Here is a 23,873-nt window from a genome sequence, read left to right on the forward strand (position 1 = left end):
TCATTACCTAGTCACTGAAACTCTTATGTGAGCCTTGGGCCATAACTTTCTGAAGATTTTTCTGTAGAGTATTGAATATGTTGGGCCATCTCTAGGCAGAAATGAAGGATAGATGGTTTAAATATATGACCTGAGTGTGTTGTTTGGAATTAATCTGTGACAGAAAGCAGTCCCTGTTGGGGGTGTTTTTGTCATGAGATTTCTTTTAAGTAGCTTAGTGCAGCAGGAGGAAGGGTTAATGTGAGAAGTTGAAGCTCTGCTACTCTTCTGCCTCCTGCCATATAAAGATTCAGTAGGCACTTCCATGCCATATGCTGACAGATGATCTAGGACTTCTGATTCCCCAGAACTGTGAATAGTACAGTTGTACTAATTATTAATTCACAGCCTAAGGGCGTTATGTTAGAGCAACACAAAGGCTAGTCATATATATTTAGATTCTCCATTTGCTATATATATATACTATTTTACATATCCATATATACATATGGCCCACATAAGCACCTGGGTGCACCTGTTCTTATTATCAAAGCCTAGGCATTATTAATTATTTACATTCAAACAGCATTGGAAGCCAGTCCTTTATAGTTAAGTTAATCCAATTCTATTGTCAGCCTAATATGAAGGAACTTCAATCATCTTTCCAAACAGGAAAAGTAATTTCTTTGAGTCCCCATATTAAGGTAACCAGGCAGAGAATTTAAGATATGAAAGATACGAAATTTATGATGGTAGTTCAGAATATTCCCAGGTTTCCAATGTGAATTATGTAGGTTAAGACAGAATGCAAACTATGGATAACATACATAAATAATGGGTGATAAAGAAGAGGCCTGTGATTTCTAAATATTGCTATTTGCTGAAGAATGGAAGAACTGCTTTCTTCCATATCATGAATAACTTCACAGCTCTGTCTGTTGGTCTGGAGCACAAGTGGAAGCTATGGTCCAGGAGGCTCGGTCAGCTGGAGCTCCTTTCTTGTCTAGCTACCTAAACCGTTCTGTAGTTTCCCATTCCCCAGAGGCCACCACTAGTCATAAAAAGGCTTCTTACCTCTTTTCTTTCATAAATGACTTAAATTTTAGCTTTGGATATATCTTATAAATAAGCATAAAAGGATCATGTAAAACTGTAAAAAAGAAGTTGATGACGTGTAATCACTCAGCTTATGGACCTTGCCAGGTTACTACTGTTTCAGAGCTCAGTCTTATGCACTTTTCCCCATGTTCTTCCTCAGGCTCGGTCTTTTTTTGGATGTTTCTAAGGCTACTAGACTTCTTATAAAGGACAAAGGTATTAATTCACCCTAGTGATTACTGAGTAAAATACAGTGGAGTTTTGAGTTCTACCCACTGCTTACCCCTCAGCAGGGTGGGTGGTATTGGGTGCTTCTTGTGATAACAGCTCTCCTTCCCTCCTTTGCTCCTTCCTGTTCTTTTGTTCTAGGAAACAATTATTTACACTCTACAAGGCTAGGCAGAGGAAAAACATCATTCTGAGGAATTGGCTGGGCTCAGTGGAAGACTTTGCCAAGCCCTAGATAGCCTTTAGCAAGAGAAGGGTCTTCCACAACACACAGAGGAGTAGCTGACAAAAGAGAGGGAAAACTGCCATGGGAAACTAACATCATCAGGTCAGAAGAGAGCTTGGAAAAATATTGTGTCTAGTGTATGTGTTGCATGGAGTAGCAAGCAGAAATTCTATGAAACTAAGAAAGAAAAACAAAACGAATGCCCTTCTTTACATTTAATTATTCTTCAGAATGTCAGTCTCTATGCTAACCGTCCAGTGCCTGTAATTAAATGGAAGAATTTAGTGCATTATTTTCTAGAGGTACATACTTTCAAATCAATAATAAAAGCCAATCGTTGAAGTGATTTCCATAGTGACATATATTAGAATTTGTATTTATGATCTGATGAAAAAACAATGTCTTGGACACAGTTAGACTATGGTGGGACTGGACCATCCAGTCTTGCCTTTCTTCTTGACTATGTCTTCTGCACATTCACTTTTAAGACATTTAGTTAAACTTTCCTTTCAACCAGTCTGACACCCAGGGAAGTGCTTCTCCTCCTGGTAGGGTTTAAGAAACAATGCTGTTTCTTCTTGGCTAGTAAAAGAAAAACAAACAAACAAAAAGTCGAGGAAGAAAGATCGGTGCCTGGGTGTCTGTGGATGTCAGATACAGCCTGGGGGTAGCCAGACTGGATTCTCCAACCTGTTCAACTGGTTTGCTGTGCATATTTACTGTCTGTGCTAGGGAAATATCCCAGCATTCATCATTACAAGCCATACCCGTGAGTGCTTAGAAATGCATCTAAAGCCCCAGAGAAGATTCCCAGTTCATTACTGGTCCTTGCTGACTTGTAGAATTTTAACAACACTTTAAATTAAGACAGGAGCAAGGAACTCCACATTAACCATGTCCTGTTATATTTTAAAAAGCTTCTGCTGCCTCTTAATGATAGATTAAACTAGGGGGTGATGAGAGCCTTGAACACTAAGCTGAGCTACCACAGAGTTGCAGTGCTTTACCGATTTAACAGAGCATATTAGAGCTGAAGTGTTCTGCAGCTTCCAAGAGGATTTTGGAACCTGAGAAGAGAATTGAACTTGTTTGGAGACAATAAAACAGCAAAACTGCCAAGTGGTAAAACCCCCACATATATCAGAGTTAAATAAGCCCACCCCTAGGCAAGGGCATGTGAGAAAATGGCTTCAAACTTTCTCAAGAACGAGGCAGAGGATCAGGGCAGCAAAGTAAGATTAGCGGGATGACATTTTAAGTCTAACAAGAGAAGAAATGAAATCAATGTAACTGAGCTGGGGAGCTGTCTTCTGCTGGTTCCTTTGTCCTTCTAAGAGGAAATAGAATATGTACCTTATTTGAAATAGATTGACAAGCAATGTGTTCAAAAGAAACATGAGTTAAACTGATTAATAACATGGTACTTAGTTAAAACCTAGTGCTGAGGGAAAAGCTATTTCTCAAATGCTTTAAAAAACAGTATACCTGGACATTTAGCTTCTAGAAAAAAATAATTTAATCTGCTTTGACAGAATTGATATTTTATGGCACTGAGAATGCTTAAAAATACTTTATGTTTCAATTAAAGTCACTACAAAATTTCAAAGGAAAGGTGCAGCGTAAATATACTAGGCTGTGATCATGTAAAATTATTATCAATAATAATGTAATTAAAATATTTTCATGTGTTTAAAGGGGGTTCTCTGTCTTTGAATCTGCTTCCTTTTCCTTTCAGGAGTGGAACAAAGGACGCAGTATTAATCTGATGATTATATGTGTATAAACACCATATAATTATTACATCCTGTTCTATTTCTCTGGATTTTGGAAGGAGTTGAAACATATTTAGATAATTGGGTAGGACAGTGAGCCAACCTTCATTTTTTTTTATCACAGTTAATTTTGGAAGGATTATTAACTAAGCGTGTTCTTGGCTTATTATTAGAAAGTATTACACCTGGTTTACAAGTAAAGGGAAAACAGGAACTGACAGGTTTACAAAGAAAACGTCATTAGGATGGAAACATAAAAGGGCATGGGGCTTCACTAGGTCCCTTGAGCTTTTAATCTCTCTTCAGGAACAGAATGTGTAAACACTTGTATTTGACATGGTATTTGGTTGCTCTGCTGATAGATATGTTTAACTATCCTCACAGTTAAATGCTTTAGAACTTCCTTTCATGAAGGCTTCAGTAAATTTCATTGGAAAACAGGCAACACCTCCTTTCTAATCCTCTGATCAGTGGGATGCAGGGTCTCTTACACCCAGTGCAAATGAATGTACATTAAAAACCATGCAAACATTCTTACCTGATAAAACCTTCCAAAAGACAAAAAAAGTGTAATTAAGAGTAAATTTAATGAATAGGAATACAGATGTATTAAATATTAAAAAGCACAGTCAACTGTACTATGTGACTTAGAATCTGAGACATGATTAAGCTCTTGAGGTCTATCTATCTGATATGTTTGTTTTCCTTAAAGAAAATGACTTCCTCAAAAATAAAACGTGAGATACCAAGGAGCCTGAGGGAGCATTGTAGTTTATTTCCGTTGTTTATGGATCTTTAATGCAAGCACAGACAAGTCTTATCTTCCAATAAGTACTTACGAGGCTGGAAAAATCCTCCGTCACCTCCGCATTTCTTGGGGACAGGAGAAATGCGTTTGCCAAAGAGAAGAGACCTGCTTCCTCTCTTCATTTGTGATATCTCATCCCACAGGCAGTTATCTAAGAAGGTGTAGAGCAATATAGTAATTTGGTATTGGAAATAGTAGTTTTAATTACCTCTAGAATTTTAAAATTGGAATTAATAGCTAAAGACAGAGAGAAAATTTTTTAACCGAAAACCCTGAGAAGGAAAGCATACATACATACATACATATATACATACATACATATGTGTGCATATATGTGTGCATATGTATGTGTATGTGTATATGTGTGTATGTATGCTTATATGTATGTGTGTGTGCACGCGGGTGTGCATGCATGAGTTTAGCTCTTTTCCTCTCATTGCAAACAAAGAATATGCAAAACAGCACCTACTTATTTCATTATAGATTACAAGTAAGAAAACATAACTGTGTACTTGGGGATGTAGACCATTGAAGGAGCAACTATGTTCTACAGTTCTACATATGCTAAATCTGTATACAAAGTTCTTATTAGAACGACCCAAACAACTATGGCATAGTTCACAAGTTTCATTTCATTGTAAGTCTTAACTAAAACACTATTGAAAAATAAGCACTGTCCTAAAATTGAAAGAGTCCTTTTGAGAAGATGAGTCCATGGGTATAACATGCTGTTATTCTATGGAATTGGAAGTAGTCATTGAATTCAAAGTTGGAGCATCTATTCCTCCCCATTCATGGTACTTCTCCTCCCGAGTGGACCCGACTGGGATTTACAGAATGAACAGTCATTATTGCTGGGGAAAAGAAGGTAAATGAATGAAACAGAGAGGAGCACATGGCCCATAGACAAACTGAGAGAGAAGCAAATGTTGGCCATGGGATGCTCTTCTGAAGGTCTTCAAATCACAAGTAGGAGGCTAAGCTGCTGTTGTTGCTGGTGGTTATTTTACAGCTAATAGGAGATCTATAAGATGTGTACAGGGTAGATTAGATTATTTGGAGGGGACAAATATGATATGTTTACTTCTAGTTATAGTACATTTCAGATAACTGTGATGCATTCGAACAATTATTAAATAGCTTTATTATGATATATTGTACGTGGTATAGCCATGGTCCTGACTTCTGAAAAATCATTCATTCTCTGGAAAACAAATTTGTATTATTATTTATATTCTGTATAACCCCATATTTCTTACTAGGGAATTATGAAGCTGAGCAATTTTCAGTAATTAGGACATACTTAACTGTAGTCTGCTATCATCACAACAAGCCTCCCCCTTCATTGTTTTAGTTTTCAAATTTGTCTTCAGCATCTTATAGTAATAAAGAGCTGAATTCTGTCATAATCATGGCATATGAAGATATTTGGAAGAAAGGTGAAGTCACATGATAATTTGCATATAATGAATGCAGAAAAACTACTGTAAACTCTTAGTGTCTGATTAGGACAAAACAGAATGGTGTTTTTAACTGATATGGAGAATGGAAAATGGAAGTGCACTTTAGAGAAGTGAAGCATGTAGAGGGGGGCTTAAAATAAGACCATTTACTTGGTAAAGTATGCTCCAATGAAAAGCTAAGATTTAAATTGTGAAAATGAGGCAAGACATAGAATAAATGGAAAGCACTGGGTATTTGTACAACATAAGTAGTAGATGGTACTGTTGACAGGAGTGGTTGCATATACATTGATTTTAGGATACAAAGATGTGATGGCAGTATATGTCCAAGGTTTGACATATACTGAAATGAAACATAAGATGGGGTCAGAGCAGAGAGAGAGAGAAAAAAAAAAACTGTGTCAGATTTCTCAGGGTAATGCAGAGTGGAGTGTTGAATATTAACAGACACAAAATTAAATGGTATATGATTTGATTTGGTGGCATCTGAGTGATCCAAGTGTGGGATTAAGGAATGACATGGGGAAGACTACAATCAGAAACTTGCCAAGATGGCTGCTGAAGAAGATGAATCTGCAGAGACCAACCGTAAGTCACTAAGAGAGGCTTATCACATGATAGAGCCCTGAGCACTAAGGTCAGAGAATGGGAAACAAAGAAGGCAGATTTATCAAAAAGAGTTTTATGAGGCAGATATATTAGGAGAAAATTGAATTTCATAGAGGAACAGCACTCTTTGAAAACTCCATCCTTGCTCTGGAATATGCCTTTCTTTCTGAATGCCTCTCTTTCTTGATCTTCATGCTTAAATATAATTAATTACCTTTAATAACACTCAAGAACTACTCAGAAAATAAACAGAAGGGCTATCTCAGAAGCAGAAAAAGACCTGAATTGTATGGTAGCATTCCATTGCATCGACTTTTAGCTTTTGTTTTTGGTTACAAAACCTAATGATATAGGTAAAACTACCACTGAGCCACAGCCTCATCACAGCTGGGTGGAACACCAGATTTACCAAATTACAAAAAATATTGGGAGCAAGAGCTCCTTTCAAATGGCTTATATCCTTATAGTGAATGAGTTCGTCGAAACCAAGAGTCTTGCTGGGGCTCTCTCTGAGGTGTTGGTGCCAGGAGAGATTATTAAGAGGATAGGTCGGAGGCAACTGTGCTGAACGAGCCAATAGGCAGCGCATTGAATGTGAGAAAGTAACACCATTTTTCATAGAGTTGCGCATATATGTCTGCTATTGGTTTCTCTACTTTTAGACCTAGATATTAGCACTCTGGCACTTATCAAAAAGAGAAAATTCGTTCCTACAAATCTATCTGTCTCTGGGAAAAGATTAGATTCTCCAGACTTTGCTGGTAAAAAAAAAGTTTTACACAGTAACTTGACAATTTGTGAAACATTGTAAAGTCAATCATACACACACACACTGTCCACATACAATGAAAGTGAGAGACATAAGAAATTTGGGATATCAAGGGCCACTTCCATTCAACATTGTCTGAAAGAAGAAAAGTACAATTCCATCAGTATTTAGTCATTCATGGATTAAGATTTTTTTTCTGCAGCTCTTAACTAATATGAGATTTGTATTGATCCATTATTTTATCTTCAGTAATGAAAAATAGTACAATTGAACATAACTAAGCTGCAATGGAGATGCGGGTGCTGTTGAGAGGACCAGGTGACTGGGATGCTTGGACACACATAGATACTTGCAGAGCACATCCATGCAGCTTGATCAAGTTGTCCTATGTGCTCTCTCAATTGCATAATGAGTGGCAGGTAGAGCTAGCTGTTCTTGGAGGAGGACCACATCATTGTCATTCCTCAGACATGACTGAAAGCCTTTGGCATGGAGATGGATGTGTTTCTATATATCACTGCTGAAAATAAGCAGAAGGTGCAGAACTTTCCAATCCTAAATGAGCTCTGTTTTGAGATCTCAGCTTTTAGCAAACAGCATCAGTGTTGCTGGGCTGGGTGTGACACCGTTGTTCATGCTCAACAGTCTAACAAGCTTTCTAAGAGCTACCAACAAGAACATTTGCCATGACTGGACCAGTGGCCAGATGAGTATGCATATGCCAACCTACTTAGATTCCTGAAAACCAACAGATGAAGTACTATTGCTATCATGTCTTGGTCCCAAACATCCTTCATTGTGGAGGACAAGAATGGAAAGATTGTAGGCTATCCTTTGCTCAAAATAGAGGAGGGTATTGATGATCCCCACTCAGTTCTCTGCTGGTGAATCACTCACACTAGTCCCTTGATCTTGCCTAGATCCTGATGGATTAGCTTTCATGGGTCATGTTTGAGAGCTTCAGTGCTAGTGATACATCTCTGCATATCAGAAAGAGCAACTGGGCAGCCTTTCAACTTTATTCTAACATCCTAACTTCTAAACTAATAATCTGGAATGCCCAAGTACCATGCAGATGGGGAAGATGCATGCAGTTGAAGTGACATTCCTCACAGGAAGCAGATAAGCTGAGGAGATGGATGATTGTGCTGAAGAAAGGCAGGTAATGTGGTGCTAGGCTCCAGGGAAGACCAAGAGACTTGGCACAGAATAGTTCTCAGTTCTACAGAAGCCTGGCACCAGGACAGCCTGCCACAGATTACAGTGGCAATGACAGCACTGATGTCCACGATGCCTCACATGGCTTTAGTTTCACTTCCTAGAGCCTGCTTGAGCACTATCCTGTTATTGTAACTACATTTATCTTTTGAACTAATGTGTGCTCTGAAGTGTCTTCTCTAGGGTATCTTAAACTGAACCGGGTGCTTTACTAGTTCTCATTCTTTATGGCCACCTTCCACAAAATCTACTGTGATCATGAAGTCATATCTATTCACAGAGCCTGATGTGCAAAAGTCAAGGAGGCTTCAGAACTTCTGTGACCAAATCTTCTTTGGCATCTACCATGCTGTCATTAAACCCTCTTGGTAGTTATTCTACACTGCCTTGTATTTATTTCAGGTTATCTCCTATAATGACAGACAAGAGGTGGAAAAAGGTGAGGAGACTCCCAGCTTTCAGAGTTTGCCATTGATTATATTTATTATATAATATTGATTATATTTTGCATAGTTAGCACCACAGGTTAACTCTCATGAACTCTACCTCTTTTCTGCAAGTATTATAGTCTTGCTTTTCCTGGAAACTGCTCATGTTCTTCCCTTTTCTTTTTGAGGATGAAGCTTTCCTTTCCTAGTGGGGCAAAGTAAGACATACTGGATTTTTGCAAGGCAAAATTTGTTTATTTTATGGAAAAGACAAACAGAAATTAAATTTTAGTCTATAATCTTAATAATAAAATATGGTATGAAACTAAAAAAAATCATTAAGAATCACTAACATAATGAGCTACAACTAAATTAAGCTCTATGTATGTTTGCCTCTTGATAGTCATAGTTTCCTGGTGTACCATTTTACATGATGAGTCATAAGAAGAACAGAACAATCTAGGAAAGTATTACAAATATTTACCATTTATGCACATGTGAAAACTAGCAACCATTAAATATTACTATAGAAAGAATAAGGTTTTGGAATAGTCCGTTTTATAGGTGATATATGTGCTTTCTCGTGGATCCTTATAGCAGCGCTTGCATTCCTGTGTGTAGAGCTTTCTCTAAGAACTCATCCCGTTTCTTCTTGTCCTCCCTCCATTCACCTTCTTATGATATTTCCATCATACATACATTCCTGGCACTTTTTATGAGAGGTGATAAAGCCCTGCAGAGGTAGTTTGAAGTAAATGGTTCCACTAAATTCAAGAGTATTTTGACCATTAACCTTCACTTTGAATTTTAGGTGACCATACATGATTATTAAAGAGCACAGATTTATCTCTATAAAATACACCTTAAAGAGGTTTTTAGACAATAGAGGCTTTGCTGGTGTGAAGGAAATTTCCTCTTTAGTGTTTCTAACTTAACAAATTACATCAAAGGACATAAACTTATTTATATTATCCATAAACATAATAAAAAATGTTCCACCATATAACATTGACTCAGTCAATAATTCTAGGCTTTGCCTTAGGGTTTGAAGAGAAAATTATTCCTGCTCCCGATTTTAATTATACCATAAACCTTGGGAAATAGCTATTGATCTTCAGCATCTTGTGTCAGAAAGTGTTTTCTTTCTTGCCAGGGAGAATTTGAACAAAGGCTGAAAATGAAGAATTCTAAACGTATCAAAGATAGAGTCGGCGCAATAAACAGTTGGTTGCTGTATTTGAGCAACTGAAATGTTTGATGGCTTGAAAATAATGTCTGAACATTTTCATGCAGAAAAATAGACACACGTTGGAGTTAAGAAACATTTTACCTTGACAGGCCTAGTGGTATACACCGGTGTGTATATCCTGGAAGATGAGACGGAGGATCACAGTTCAGGGGCTACCTGAGCTACACAGTGAGTTCATGGCAAAAACTTAGTGAGAATTTGTCTCAAAATGAAATATTCATCAAGAGCTGGGATAATATTCCATGGTACTGTGTTTACATAGCATGAACAAAATCCCAGTTCCGATCCACAGTTCCATGATAAATAAATAAATAAATAAATAAATAAATAAATAAATAAAAGAAACATGTATCTTGTTTTAAATAATATAATTACCTTTACAATTTTAATACAGAAATAATAAAATAGCATACATCCTGATACCAGAATCTTATTTTGTTAAGATTAAACAGACATTCATGTCTTGTAATAATGGTTAAAATTATGAGTGACAATAAAGATACCTAGCTTTAGCTAAAGTTTTATTAACTTCACTATAAACAGTAGACTTTGTGAGCAGATTCAACAGCTAAATCTACTGTATGATAATGATCCTTTCTCTGAAGGCTCTGTTAGGTACTGTAGGAGCTGTATCCCAGAATCAGAACTTAAGCTCATGTCTGCTTTCCATATAATCACTTCCTTCTTCATTAAGTATAGAATCCTTCAGTTGGCATTTTCAGGAAATTAGAAATTCCAGTTTAGAACTACTCATTGAAGTAGGATCATATATAAATTTCAGTTACCAAATGAATTTGCTTATAGAGTCAATTAGTACTCATTCCTTTGACAGAATACCTGTAATAATCGATTTATCCTGATTTATTTCATTTTGGAGTAGTGGAGGCCTCAGTCCTTGCTTGATTAGTTTCATTGGTTTTAGATCTGTAATGAAGAATCTCATCCCGAGGGGAATGCGTGTGGGAGTAAGATGTTTTTGGTACCAGTCAGGGAATAAAGAGACAAGGAAGAAAACATGTGTCCATTTTTTTCTGGGTTGGGGTTTGAGACAGAATTTTCTAAGTAGCTAAGGTTGACATCAAACTTGAAAGTCTGCTGCTTCAGCCTTTGGATACTAAGACTGCAATCATGCTACATACACAGCCTTCAACTAGGTCTTAGTTTGAGCATGTCATTCTACACCTGCTGGAACTTCTACACATATCGCAGATATAGTATAGTCTATGTAAAGATATGTTCTAGGCACTGTTTTACACATTACAAAGCAAAATATTTATACTTTATTTTTTTGTTTCAGTACTCACCATTTACCCATCAGCAAAGATTGTTTCTAAACTATAGAATAGTCTCCTCCTCCCTCCAGTGGTAGGTGTGTGTGTGTGTGTGTGTGTGTGTGTGTGTGTGTGTTTATAAAACAGTGGACCTTTGTCACCTTTGTGATTTGAACAGGAAGTTGTCAGGGGAATTTGGCATTACATAAAAATTAAAAAAAAATGTGTACTTTTAGAAGGAAGTAGGGTAGTCTACTGTACAGTGGGTGCTGATTCTTGGAATTTGGTGAGCAACATTTAATGTTGTATTTATTCAAGGTGTCTTGTTTGGGAGGAAAATTTAAGCAGAGTAGGTGAAATATTATTCGACCTCTGAACAAATAAATGAAATAAGGATTTTAAGGTTAAGACTCCACCTGTTTAAAGTCGCATCTAGAGAATTTTAAATATTAACTTATCCTATATTCCCAGTTAATACTAGGCAGCGTAATAACTGCTTTTCTGAGCTGGCATACATCTGGATTCCAGTCCTCCAGTTACTGTAGACTTGTATGGAAAACTCCATTTTGACATGATTGATGGTTGCATGTTATTTTCACTCCGTCTTCACGCATATACAACCGCATAGTCATGGCTTTGTGCCCACTCACCAGACTGAACATGAGAATACTCCCCATTTGTTAACCGCATTTTCAAGAGCTTCCTTTCTGGAAAGCACCAGGGGCTCGTAATGATTTTGGTCTTACACGAGAGCTAAATACCAATGTCTCTGTATCCCTGTTTTCCATACTGTGCTTAATGTACCCTGTTCAAATACTGGCCTAGTGGACAAAAAGGCAGCATGGGATTCCCTGTCCCTCTTGTTAGCCAAGTTGACAGGTTTCATTGCAGGAGGTGGATAGCAGAGAGATTAAGCATGCTCAGGGTGACAAGACATATGGGATACCACTATAAGCATTTTAAGGGAATGCCAGGTCATGGCAAGAATTAGACTTATGAGATTCCATTGAGGTTTTAGGCATAAGGCCAATCTATAGGTGTGTAAAAGTGTCATTAAGAGGGGCACTCAAATGACCTTAACAGAGAAGTGTGCAAATACCAAGGACGTCACAACCCAGGTGTTTACTTTAATATTTTACACCTGTCCTATTTCTATCAGTGAGACATGCAGTCCCTGTCTTGAATGATGTGATCTTTTTTGACAATTGGACATCTTATTCAGCTGCCAGGAGGCAGTAATGGCTGGGTTGTTGAAATACACAATTGAGAAAAAAAAAATCCAACCTCCTCTAACCCACTTTAAGAACACTTTTAGTAGTTAGTTTCAACATGCTTGCTGTAAAATATAACAACCTAACCTAAAATATAACAAAATCAATTCAATATAAGTGCCAATGCATTGATATTAGAATTTCAAAATTAATCTTATAAATAAATGATATAAATTATGGATGATAGATGAAATATTTGCTTACTCTACATGCATTCTAGTATTTGAATAGAAATACAGAGAAATAATAGGTTTCCAGATACCATTTATGGATTATCAGTTGACTAATCCAGTGTTTAGATTTCTATATTCATGTACTTTTATTTTTTAGGGCACACGAGATCTGTTTAATTAGAAGAATATGAAGCAATCTTTCGCCTTATATCCCAGTGCAAACAGCAAACTCTTTCTCTTCTAGATTATTTGCAGAACTAAAAGTGCACATTTGAAGGGTATGCAGTGTTTTGTCTAATATAATTCTGGAGTGTTCTCACTTGGGAGGTCCTACACAGTTGGAATACAAATGTTATATAAATGGAACCCCCTAGCACTGTATATTGCAACAACAATTAGTGCCATGTCCTGAACAAAGCAATGGTACTTCATTGACATAAATCTGAAGTTCTTCAACACAGACAACAAAAGCTGCCCTCAGGAACCACAGATACCTTGAAGTAAAACAGCTCAGAGCCATGAAGATCAAGCTACACATGTATTGCATATGTGCCAGGAAGCCTAGGTCTAGATCATGTATCTTCTTTGGTTGGTGGTTCAGGTTCTGAGAGACCTAAGGGTCCAGGTTAATTGATTCTGTTGGTCTTCCTGTGGAGTCCCTATCCCCTTAGGGGCTGCAATACTCCCTCCTATTTTTCCATAAGAGTCTTCAAGCTCCATCCACTGTTTGGCTGAGGGTGTATGCCTGTCTGAGTCTGTTGGTATGTGGGGTCTTTCAGATGACAGCCATGCTAGACTTCTGTCTGCAAGCATAATGCAGTATCATTAAAAGTTTCAGGGACTATTATTTGACATGGGGCAGATCTCAAATTGGGCCAGTTATTGGTTGGTCATTTCCCTCCGTCTCTACTCCATCATCAATTTCTGCATTTCTTTTAGACATTGCATAAAGTTTTGTGGGTGGATTCATGTCCCTGTCACTTCAAAAGGGTTCCTGGTTAGCCACAGAAGGCAGCTTCCCAAGGCTACATATCCCTAATTTCAAGTCATAGCTAAGGTATTCTTGTATACCTCCCCTATCTCAGGTCTCCATCTTTTCCTGGAGATGCCCTCTACCTCCCACAGGCCCCAGTGGATTGCAGAATTCTATTCACTCTATGGCTATCCAACAATCTCCCCTACTCCCCATACGCAACCCACAACCTACCTCTATTCCCCACCCATTATCGTTTCACACTCAGTTCCCTACTTCCATCTGCCTTTCAAGTGAAGCTCAAGCACCTTTTCTTGTGCCTTTCCTTATGTCCAGCATCCAGCCCCTTTTGGCTTTGGGGTTGTAGCATGGGCATCCTGTCTTTCATGGCTAATATCCACTTATAAGGACATAGAATGCATGTCCTTTTGGGACTGGGTTACCTCATTCAGGGTGATATTCTCAAGATTCATCCATTTGCCTGTAAAATTTTTGTCTTTGTTTTGATGTACCACATTTTTTAATCCCTTCTTAAGTTGAGGGATAAAACATCTTAGGTTTTTTCCAGTTTATGGCTTTTATGATTAAAGCTGCTATGAACATATTTCCGCAGGTGTCTTTGTGGGATTGTGAAGCATCAGTTGTGTATATGCCCAGAAGTAGTAGTAGTATAGCTGGGTCTTGAGGTAGACCTATTCCCAGATTTCTGGGAAACCACCAAATTGACTACCAAAGTGGTTGTACAATTTTGTACTCCCACCAGCAATAAAGGAGTTTTCCCCTTTCTAAACATCCTGATCAGCATCCTCTATCACTTGAGTTTTTGGTATTAGCCAATCAGACCGGTATAAGATGGAATCACAGAGTTGTTTTGATTTGCATTCCCCTTATGACTAAGGACTTTAAACATTCCTTTAAGTGTTTCTTGGCTGTTTGAAATTCCTCTGTTGAGAAGTCTATTTTTAGCTCTGTGAACATTTTTTTAAATTGAATTATTTGGGTTGCTGTTTTTTAACTTATATATATATATATATATATATATATATATATATATATATATATGTACTTTTAGCCCTCTGTCTGATGTAGGTTGGTTAAGATCCTTTCCCAATCTGCATGCTGCAATTTTGTCCTATTGGCTGAATCCTTTGCCTTACAGAAGCTTTGTAGTTTCATGAGGTCCCATTTATCAATTTTTGATCATAGAACCTGAGTCTTTGGTGTTCTGTTCAGGAAACTGTGTCCTGTAACAATGTGTTCAAGGGTATTTCCCACTTTCTCTTCTATGTGATTTAGTGTATCAGGACTTATGTTGAGATCCTTAATGCACTTGGCCTTGAGTTTTGTTCAGGGTGATAAATATGGATCTATTTTCATTCTTTTACAAATAGACAACCAGATAGACCAGCATGATTTGTTGAACATGATTTCATTTATCCATTGAAAGGTTTTGGATTCTTTATCTAAAGTAAAGTTTCAATAAGTTTGTGGGTTTAATTCTGGGTCTTTGATTCAATTCCATTGGTCAACATGCCTGTTTCTATACTAATACTGTGCAGTTTTTAGCACTATTGCTCTGTAGTACAGCTTGAGTTCATTGATGGTGATACCTCCCATGGTTATTTTATTGTTCAGGATTGCTTTGGCTATCTTGGGTATACTGACTGGTTTTCTGTGTCAACTTGACACAAGCTGGAATTATCACAGAGAAAGGATCCATGCTTGAGGAAATGTCTCCATAAGATTCAGCTATAAGATGTTTTCTCAACTAGTGACAAAGCAGGGAGGGCACATCCCATTGTGGGTGGTGTCATCACTGGGTTGGTGGTCCTAGGTTCTATAAGAAAGCAAGCTGAGCAAACCAGTGTAAGTAATACAATAAACAGCACTTTCCATGGTTTCTGCATCAGATCCTGCCTCCAAGTTCCTGCCCTGTGTGAATTTCTGTCCTGACTTCCTTTAGTGATGTACACCAATGTGGAAGTGTAAGCTGAATAAATCCTTTCCACCCCAACATGCTTCTTGGTCATGATTTTTTTGTGAAAGAATATAAATCATGACAAAATGAATCTGAAAATTCTGTTCTGTTTTCACCATATTGATCCTAATCATTCATGAGCAAGGAAGGACTTTCCATCGTCTGATATCTTCTTTAATTTCATTCTTTGGGAACTTGAAGTTTTTGTCATATAGATCTTTCACTTTTCTGGTTAGAGTTACACCAAGGTATTTTTTATTATGTGTGTCTATTGTAAAGGGTGTTGTTTCCCTAGGCCAGTGTATTATTTGTGTGAAAGAGATATATTGATTTCTTTTACTTAATTTTGTATCCAGCCACTTTGCTGAAGCTGTGTATCAGCAGTAGGAGTTCTCTGGTAGAATTTTTTTTTTATTATGTATACTATTAATAGTCAGCCAATAGAAATGAATTGTCTTCTTCCTTTGCAATTTGTATCACCTTGATCTCTTTCAATTGTCTTATTGCTCTGGCTAGGATTTCAAGTACTACATTATAGGCTTATCCCTGATTTTAGTGGAATTGCTTTAAGTTTCTTTACATTTAGCTTGATATTGGCTATTGGCTTGCTGTATATTGCTTTGGTTATGTTTAGGTATGTCCCTTGTACCCCTGATCTCTCTAATACTTTTCCCATAAAGAGGTGTTAGATTTTGTCAAAGGCTTTTTCAGCCTTTAATGAAATGATCATGTCATTTGTCTTTGAGTTTGTTTATATAGTGGATTACATAGATGGATTTCCGTATATTGAACCATCCCTGCATTCCTGGGGTGAAGCCTACTTGATCATGATGCATGATGTCTGTGAGGTGTTCCTGGATTCTGTTTTTGAGTGTTTTTTTTTTAAATTGGATATTTTCTTTATTTACATTTCAAATATTATCCCCTTTCCCAGACTCCCTGCTCCCAAAACTCCCTATCCCCTTCCCCCTGCTTCTATTAGGGTGTTCCCCTAGCCACTCACCCACTCCTGCCTTCCCACTCTCCAATTTTTATTGAATAGTTTTGCATCAGATTTCATGACAGAAATAGGTCTGAAGTTCCATTTCTTTTTCACTCTTTGTGTGGGTTCAGCATTAGGGTGACTGTGGCCTCATAGAATGATTTTTTCAGTGTTCCTTCTGTTTGTATTTAGTGGAATATTCTAGGAGTATTGGTACTATTTCTTCTTTGAAAGGCTGCTAGAATTCTGCAATTAAACCATCTACTTGGGAGACTTTTAATGACTGCTTATATATCTTTAGGGTTTATAGGGCTGTTTAAACCATTTACCTGATCTTGATTTAACTTTGGTAAGTGGTTTCTGTCTATAAAATTGGCCATTACGTTAAAATTTTCCAATTTTGTGACGTACAGACTTTTGAAGTAAGACCTAATGATTCTTTGAATTTCTTCGGTGTCTGTTGTTATGTCTCCCTTTTCATTTCTGATTTTCTTTATTTGGATACTGTCTCTCTGTCTTTTTGTTGTTGTTGTTGTTGTTGTTGTTTGGCTAATAGTTTGCCTATCTTGTTGAGTTTTCAAAGAACCAGCGATTGATACTTTGTACTGTTTACTTTATTTCTAACTGATTGGTCTTAGCCCTAATTTTGATTATTTCCTGGGTTTTCCTCCTCTTTAGTGTGCTTGATTTTTTTTTTCCCTAGAGGTTTCAGATATATTTTTAAATTGCTGGTATGAAGCCTTTCTAATTTCTTTATGGAGGCACTTGTTGCTTTGAAATTTGCTGTTAGCACTATTTTCATTGTGTCCCATAAATTTGGGTATGTTGTGCCTTTGTTCCATTGACTTGCAGAGTTCTTAATTTTCTCTTTATTTTTTTCCTGACCAAGAGATCTTTGAGCAGAGAATTGTTCGATTTCCATGAGTGTATGGGCTTCCTGATGTTTCTGCTTTTGTTGAAGTCAACCTTTAATCCATAGTGGTCGAATATGAGGCACTATATTAGCTTTCTTGAATCTGTTGAGGCTTGCATTGTGACTCACCAACTATACAGTCAATTTTGAGGAAGGAACTACAAGGTCCTGAGAAGAAGATATGTCTTTTGTATCTGGGTGAAATGTTCTTATAGATGTCTTTTAAGACCATTCCATTAAGAATATCTGTTAATTTCATAATTTCTTCGTTTAGTTTTTTTTTTTTGGGGGGGGGGGTGACCTGTCCATTGGTGAAAGTGGGGTTTTCAAGTCTCCTGTCATTAATGTGTGGAGTTCAATATGTGATTTAAGCTTTAGCAAAGTTTCTCTTACAAATGTGGATGCCCTTGTTTTGGGGGCACAGATATTCATATTCAGAATTGAATTACCATTTTGGTAGAATTTTTCCTCCAATGAGTATGAAGTGTCCTTCGAAGTCTGCTTTGATTAATTTTGGTTTAAAGTCTGGTTTTATTAGATATTAAAATGGCTATGTCAGCTTGCTTCTTGGGTCCTTTTGCTTAAAAACTTTTTTCCAGTCCTTTACTCTGAGGTAATATCTATCTTTGTTGCTGAAGCATGTTTCTTGTATGCAGCAGAATTATGGATTCTGTTTTTGCATCCATTCTATTTGCCTGTGTCTTTTAATGGCTGTGTCATATTTGTAAGTTATTACTATTTCTTATATTGATGTCTGTGGTGTTACTCTCTCTCTCTCTCTTCCTCTCTCTCTCTCTCTCTCTCTCTGTGTGTGTGTGTGTGTGTGTGTGTGTGTGTGTGTGTGTGTGTGCACTTTCCTTGCTTTTGCTTTTATGGAATTATTTATTTCCTGTGTTTTCTTGGATGTAGTTATCTTTCTTTCTTTGGAGTTTTCCGTATAGTATTTTCTATAGGGCTGGATTTGTAGAGAGATATTGTTTGAATTTGAATTTATCTTGAAATATCTTGTTTTCTCCATTAACAGTGATTGAGAGTTTTACTGGATATAGTAGTCTAGTTTGGCATCTGTTTTTTTTTTTTTTTTGGGGGGGGGGGTTGGGGGAGGGTAGAAAGCTATCTGTCCCTGCCCTTCTATGTTTTAGATTTTTTTTAAAATTAATGTGTAAATCTGTTAGGTCTGCCTTTCTATATTACCTGCCCTTTTTCCACTGATACGTTTAATATTCTTTCTTTGTTTTGTAGACTTTGTGTTTTGATTATTATGTGATAGGAGGTTTTTCTTTTCTCTTTGAATCTATTAGTGTTCGTGTATCTTAATAGGCATCTCTTTCTTTGGGTTGGAAAATTTTCTTCTATGATTTATATAAAATATTTTCTGGGCCTTGGAGCTGGGATTCTTCAATCCTTTTTTTTTTTTTTTTTTAAGGTTAGGCCTTTTCATGGTAACCCAGGTTTCCTGGATGTTTTGTGTCAGGAATTTTTTAGATTTAGTATGTTATTTGACCAGCAAATCAATTTCTTCCAATGTATCTTCAGTGGCAGAGATTCTCACCTCTATCTTCTGTATTCTGTTGGTGATGCCTGCACCTATCTCCCTGGTCTCTTCCCTAGGTTTTCCATCTCCAAAATTCCTCATTTTGTGTTTTCTTATTGCTTCTATTTCTACTTTCAAGTCTTGAACTATTTTATTTATTTCTTTCATATGTTTAATTGTATTTTCCTGCATATCATTACCAGATTTATTTGTTTCCTCTTTAAAGGGTTCTATCATTTTATGAGATTAGATTTAATGTCATTTGCTTGTGTCTCAGTTGTGTTACAATATCCTGTTCTTGCTGTTATAGGGCAGCTGTGCTTTGGAAGTGGCACATTGCCCTGGCTCTTGTTGACTGTGTTCTTTCTAGGTCCTTAGGCACCTGAATGGCTTTGTTCCTGGATGTTCCTATTGTAGTATGTGTTGGTAGGAGGGTTAACACTAATAATCTGGTGTGGCTGGTATCTGATAGGAATCCTTGGATTGTATGGTTCCAGATCTGCCAGTCTGTATGACTCATGATCTGCATGACTGTATGGCTCAGTAGCCCGATAGCCAATGAAGTTCGACAGAGAGGTATAGGAAGAATGGATCTCCAACTTGGCTAGCAGCTTGGTGTTCCCAGACAACTCAGTGGACAGGGAAGGGGAACTTACTGTTCAGTCTTAATAATACAGTACCTGCTGAAGGTAGGGTGGGAGATGTCAGGAGAATCTATTTATGCACTTTTACTAAGAAACAGATTATACACAATTCATTAAATTTTCAGAGTAATCTATAATTCCAGTATCACTAAGATGATTTCAATTTTTTTGATATTCAAAATGTATAATTCACTTGACATCTTTATATATTCCTGCTAATTCATCTTAATATACTTTGCAGACACAGATGTATTATTTTGTATTAAAATAACTGTCTTTCCCTTTCTGATAAAAGATCTATATTTCTCAGTATAAATATTTTAATAGGAAAAAATGAATATTTTTGATTAGACATTTACAAACAATATCAGGTCAAAATAATATCTCACCACCAGGACTAAATTCTTACTTACCCATATTTCACTTATCTAGAGCATTAGTACTAAATATGAAATCAATATGTGTATACCTAGTACAAAGGCGGGTTCCTACGAAAAGTAACAATATAATTTTCGGAACAATAGCTCATTCAGGAAAGTACTTGCATGAAGGCATAAGGGCCTGAGTTGCTTCTCCAGCACATGGAGAAAAAGCCTAAAGAAGGTGGTGCATGCTTGTGGTGCATCTCCGTGCTGTGGAGTATGAGGCAGAAGAATTCTTACAGTTTAGTGGCCAGTAAGTTTTGCTTACACTGCAAGTTCTGAGATAATGGGAGTTTCTGTCTCAGTAAACACAGTGAATGGACTCTGAGGAATGACAATGAATATTGACTATCTGGCCTCCACATACATGTATACACAGGTGCCCATGGACCCTTCTACACACATGAATCTACACACGAACAAAGAAACACATACATAGATACACATAATCACAAATAATGCTAAGTTGCTTATATAATCACGTTAAACAAATTACGCAAATAGTTTACTTAAGATTGGGTATTAAATTGTATGTAGCTATTGTACTTAATTATTAATGTATAATTACCTTCAGACTAGATAATAATTGTCAAGTTTATGTCTTCAGCAGTACAAAACTTAACACACTTAACACACTGGTCAGTATGATCCTGAAGATTAAGTTGATACCTTTTTAAAAAATTCTCTAATTGATATAATCTATCTTAAATCAGCATGTGTGATAGATGGATATTACTGTCTTTATTCTCAGCTCCTGCAGTATCATTTTTAAATGATAACCATCCCCCAAATCTTATAAAACCCTAGTAACAAAAGCAAAGGATCATTTTGAATACATTTATTTTGGAGTTCTATTGTACATAAGATTTGTTTTTTATGTTTGTTTGAGTATCATTTCTACTCAGTTTTATAAATACATCTTGTTTTCACCAATGAGCAATAATTTTTAGTGTCTTTACGTATCTCTAAGTGTTTAAAAGTGTGATTCAGAAAAAGGCTAAGCTATTTAAGGAGAATCATATGAAGAAAGTATTAAGAACTACATCTGGAAGCTACAAATTGAGATTTTTATCTTAGTGTAAACTGTTGCATAATTTAAAGACAGCAGTTTGTCCTCATTAAAATTGAGATGTTTTCTCTGAAAAGACAATGAATTTCATATAAACAAATATAGAATATAATAATTGGAGCTACCAATCATTATAGCTAAGAGGATTCACATGTGTTTAGCTGTAATGTTGTTTTATGTCAGTTCTGAAACCAGGACCTAAGAGTAAATAATAGCTTTATGTGAAAATTGTTTCATTGCATGAGTTTAGGAATTGAACATAAAATTCTGGGCCCATCATATTTGTTTTAGTATCTAATTTAAAATGCCATTTCAATTAAGTCAATAATATATAGCAACCTAATAATACCTTCAAAAATAAACCTATATAAACCACTTCAAAGAGAAAACTGTGGTTATATAATTAAATACAATAAACTCACCACATAGAAAATTCCTGATGGCAAGTTGAAACTCAGATGAAAGTTTTCTATTAATAATGCAATTTTTTATGCAAATATTTTTTCTCTTTATTTGTTAGATCTTATAATCTGGATTTGGCAACCTATTAAATCATTCTATGCAGATGTTTATGTCCTATTTAAATAAAAGTGATTAAACTTTCCTGAGTTTGAGCATGTTGCTCTAAAAAAACCCCCACAAATATTACAAAAACCTGTATGTTTGGGGTTTAGGTTATATTATTCTTTTCTTAACAAATACTTTCCCTTCTGTAGTTACTGTATTTCATTTGTTAATGTGGCTTTACGATTAAGTATAATAAATCTACTTTATTAAAGAACACCATGTCTGAAGCCACTTTTAATTGCAAAGATAAGGAAACTCCATTTTGTTCCCTATTAATCATGTCAAAGGCAGACTCCCTAGTTAATCCCCCTTTTCCACAGGTCCATGAAGGTTGTCCTCTAGTCTGAAAGTTGAAAGAACCAATTTCTTGTTTTCAATGACCTTGGCTTTTAATACATATACACTTAAGTAGCTATTGGATCATAACAATTTTTTAAAATTTAATATTGTTAAGCTGTATGATTCTTTCATAATTTTAAGATGTGAATTATTTTCTTATTTAAATTAAAAAATTATCTAAATTTATTTGAATTCCGTCTTTCCAAATCTAGTATTATATTTTTAATGAATAATTGCTTCAAAAGGATCATACAATTTACTTTCACAATTGTCAGAGGGTCTCCCCACACTCAGAAAACCAGTAATGTCTACCGAATCCCTCTCTGTGATAAAGCCCATAAAATTATTGTTTTTATTTTTTTCCTTATATTTCCACCTAAGCTCATTCTCCTCAATATTAGCTTTAGCCATTCACCAATATTGTGAAGGGATATTGACTTCCTTACATATCAGTTAGAAGATTTTTCATCTTGGACCCAGGAGCAGTGCTTGGCAGTATTGATAAGTCTTCTTCTGTCCTCTCTCTATGTAAGGTTGTAGACTTTCTCCTTTTGACTACACCTTACTGCTCTGTCCTTGAGAAAGTCAAACATCACTTTATCTACTTGTGCTTTTTTTTCTTAGTGTTACCCTGTCCCGGGTTTAGACCTGTTCATATCTCTTTAATTCAGCCCACCTCCTCAACAGTGATCTCTTATAAGCATTGTGCTAATTACCCTCATCTTTTTATTTTCATTTCTGACCAGCCTGAGACACATAAAGCTAAAGAAGCATTCACCATTTCTTATTTTATTTGGAATATTTGAAATTATCTATTCTTCTGATAACTTCCCTTGAATTCTCTGGATTACAATATTTCAGTTGGAAGTAATGCCATTACTCCAGTCTTGGGGCTAAAAAGAAACAAATGTAATGTTTCTACCATGGAAAATAGTAGTTTCCTCTAGGAAAATGCTCCAGGAACATCCAGATTTTGACAGCTTCTCACGACTTCCGTAAAGGTAAAGCCATTCTCAATTGTCAGATCTTGTTTGTACTTGTCTTCTAATACATCACCCTATTCCTACTCCTTTTCCTTCCTCTAGCTTCTTGTCAGTGCATAAGGTAGACATTCTAGAACATCCTCGATGTATTCCAATCTCTCGGCTATCTCTTTCAACTACCTCTCTTCTCTGTCTTCAGTATTCTTTCAACAAGGATAACTCCTTTACCTTCTTAAAAATCATGCTTGCATGTAAACTTTCTTTGTTAGACATATAATTTTTTTACTACTAGTCTAACAAGTCATTACAAATCTGACCTGCTTAAAACTAAAGATATTTCTTCTTTCTCGTCTTCAGTCCCGAATTCTAAAGCCAAAAATTGATGTGTTTGCTTTTTTAATGAAGGTTGTCAGAGAGAGTTATTACATATATCCTTTACTAGAGTCTGGTGGCTTCTGGCAATCCTTGGTGCACCTCGTTTTGTATATTTAATCTTAGTCCATGTCTTTTTGTGGCCTTCTTCTCTCCATAGCAGGATCTCATTTATGTGTTCATGTGTATCTCTTTCTCTGTATCTGTGTATGGGTGTGTGTGTGTGTATGTGTGTGTGTGTGTGTGTGTGTGTGTGTGTTGGTCCATCTGTTCTATCAATCACTAGTGTTCAGGATTTTTTTTCCCTTAATTTTATTGAATTTTTTCATACAATATATTTGGATCATATTCTACACCCCCCAACTCTTCCTATATCTTCTTCATGTTCTTACACAACCAACTTTATTTCCTGTCATCTTTTCTCTCTCTCATACATAACAAAAGGAGGGGGAAAAAGCACATAGAATAAGCAAACCATCATTTAAAGTGAAAAATCAGTCTAATAAACAAAGAAAATAAGACAAAACAAAACAAA

General features: G+C 36.3%; 1 protein-coding gene and 1 pseudogene across 4 annotated transcripts in view; both read left to right on the forward strand.

The window, feature by feature from the left end:
- Positions 1 to 23,873, forward strand: part of Naaladl2 (N-acetylated alpha-linked acidic dipeptidase like 2) — a 1,298,244-nt gene that overhangs the window by 346,457 nt on the left and 927,914 nt on the right. The window lies entirely within an intron of this gene.
- Positions 6,094 to 14,530, forward strand: LOC110290961 (N-alpha-acetyltransferase 11-like; annotated as a pseudogene).

Source organism: Mus caroli, unplaced genomic scaffold (assembly GCF_978045245.1).
Source record: "Mus caroli unplaced genomic scaffold, Mus_caroli_1 scaffold_3, whole genome shotgun sequence".
Taxonomy (NCBI): Eukaryota; Metazoa; Chordata; class Mammalia; order Rodentia; family Muridae; genus Mus; species Mus caroli.